Source organism: Mus pahari, chromosome 23 (genome assembly GCF_900095145.1).
Source record: "Mus pahari chromosome 23, PAHARI_EIJ_v1.1, whole genome shotgun sequence".
Lineage (NCBI taxonomy): Eukaryota > Metazoa > Chordata > Mammalia > Rodentia > Muridae > Mus > Mus pahari.
In genome coordinates, this window is record NC_034612.1 from 35,298,883 (window position 1) to 35,300,595 (window position 1,713).

Genomic DNA, 1,713 nt, shown 5'->3' on the forward strand with positions numbered 1-1,713 from the left:
AGGTATTTCATCTTCCTGCACGCTCCTGCGGCCCGGGAGGAGTCAGGCGCTCTTTCCCAACCTCTGTCGCCCTCCTGGTGTAAGATGCGCCCTCATCAGCAGGGAGGGCCGTGCGACCTCGGGAAAACGGAGCCAAACAATAACCAAGGCCTCGCCTAGCGATCCTGCGGACCCCACCCACGCGTCCGCATCCCGTGTCCGTCAGCTGACGGCTCGACCCGGGACACCCTCACCCCTGCTCTTCATCCGGGAACCTCCCCCGGGACCGCCCTCCCGTGGACTTCCGTCGCCGGAAGTGACGTAAGGCGTCAGCCTTCTGGCAGTGGAGAGAGTGGCCCCGGCCAGGCTGGTGCGGCTGAGCGAGGAGCGCCTCGGTGACGGGACAGACTCCAGGCCCGCCTCTCCACCTGGGTGAGTCCCGGGGAACCGTTGTCGCGTCGCCGTGGGAGCGACCGCTTGTTTGGCCCGCAGGAGGGGCGGACGCGCAGGAGGCGCCGCGTGCGGGCTGACGGCTGTTCCCGGAGCTGGGGCTCGCGGCAGGCCCGGGCTCGCGGCCCTGGTTTCCCCTCTGCCCGGGTTCGTCGCGGAGCCCGGGGAGCCGGGGTGGCCCCGCGGGGCGAACCCAGTGGCCGGGGCCTGGTGGCAGCTCGGTCTTGTGGCCCGCTTCGCCCTCTGGGGACCGAACCTTTGCCTAAAAGAGAGGTAGGCGGAGGGTGGCTCTGGACGAGGCCTGGGAACGGGCCGGGCGCCTGACGGAGGGCGGTGGACGGTGGACGGAACCCGGGTCCGTCCTTGGATCTGAAGGACACCAGGTTCCTCGCAGCCCTCCCTCGTGCTGCGCGCAGGTGGCTCGACCAGTCTGCCCTCAGGGTCCGTGTCTCCTAAGTGAGTTCTGTCGTTATTCATCGGGGCCCATTGAGTAATGCAGAACGGCCAGACCGCTTACCACATGATTCCTAAGGGGCCTGCTTTTGAGAAAAACAATGAGTAATCTTATCTGGCGTGTTTCTCTGGGTCTCAACTTGAGCCTCTGAATTACTTAGGACGCCCCCATGGAAAGGTTTACGCAGTTGTACTGTGTTGAAAAAAAAATTTCTTTTAATGGTAGCTATTTGTTGTTGTTTTGGTTTGGGTTTTTAAAAGACAGCTTTGAGGCTAACCTTGAACTCCTGAACCTCTTGCCTAAATCTTCCGAGAGCTAGGATTACACGACCAGCGATACATTTTTTTTTTTTTTTAAACCACATATTTGGGATTTTCAGGAGAGTCTGAGTAATATCGGATTCTTATACCTTCCTGTTTGGGTTTTTAAGTTTTGAAACGGAATGGTTTGTTTTTTTGTGAAGGGAGAGGGTGTTAGGGATTGAAGTTAGGGCCTTGTGCATACTAGGAAGTACTCTACCCTTAAGTTATAGGTATCTCCTGCTCCCGTGTTTTTGTTTATTTTGGAAATTTTAGTTTTTTTTTTTTTTTTTCCTTCTTGGGCCCGAATTACCATGCACTTTTACTTAATTACATTTAGAGAAACTTAAGTCTGTGGACTGTGAAAACTAAAATCTAGTGGGGCTGGGTTTCTAGACCGGGTTTCTTTCTGTAGCTCTGGCTGTCTTGGAATGTAGATCAGGTTAGCCCCAAACTCATGTCTACCTGCTTCTACCTCACCAGTGCTGAATTAAAGGCTTGCACTACCACCTTCAGGCTGTTCCCCCCCCC

At 56.0% G+C, this 1,713-nt stretch overlaps 1 protein-coding gene across 4 annotated transcripts in view; it reads left to right on the forward strand.

Annotated features, from left to right (window-relative positions):
* Nucleotides 1-294: 294 nt before the first annotated feature.
* The window catches only part of Znf655 (zinc finger protein 655), a 16,883-nt gene continuing 15,464 nt past the window's right edge, over nt 295-1,713 (forward strand). For 2 of the 4 annotated variants that reach the window (XM_029533553.1, XM_021222563.2), the window contains exon 1: nt 322-411. The gene's annotated coding sequence lies outside the window, so the exon portion shown is untranslated. Of the gene's footprint in view, nt 412-1,713 lie in introns of all 4 variants that reach the window. The other 2 variants (XM_021222562.1, XM_021222560.1) reach the window with 2 other exon arrangements.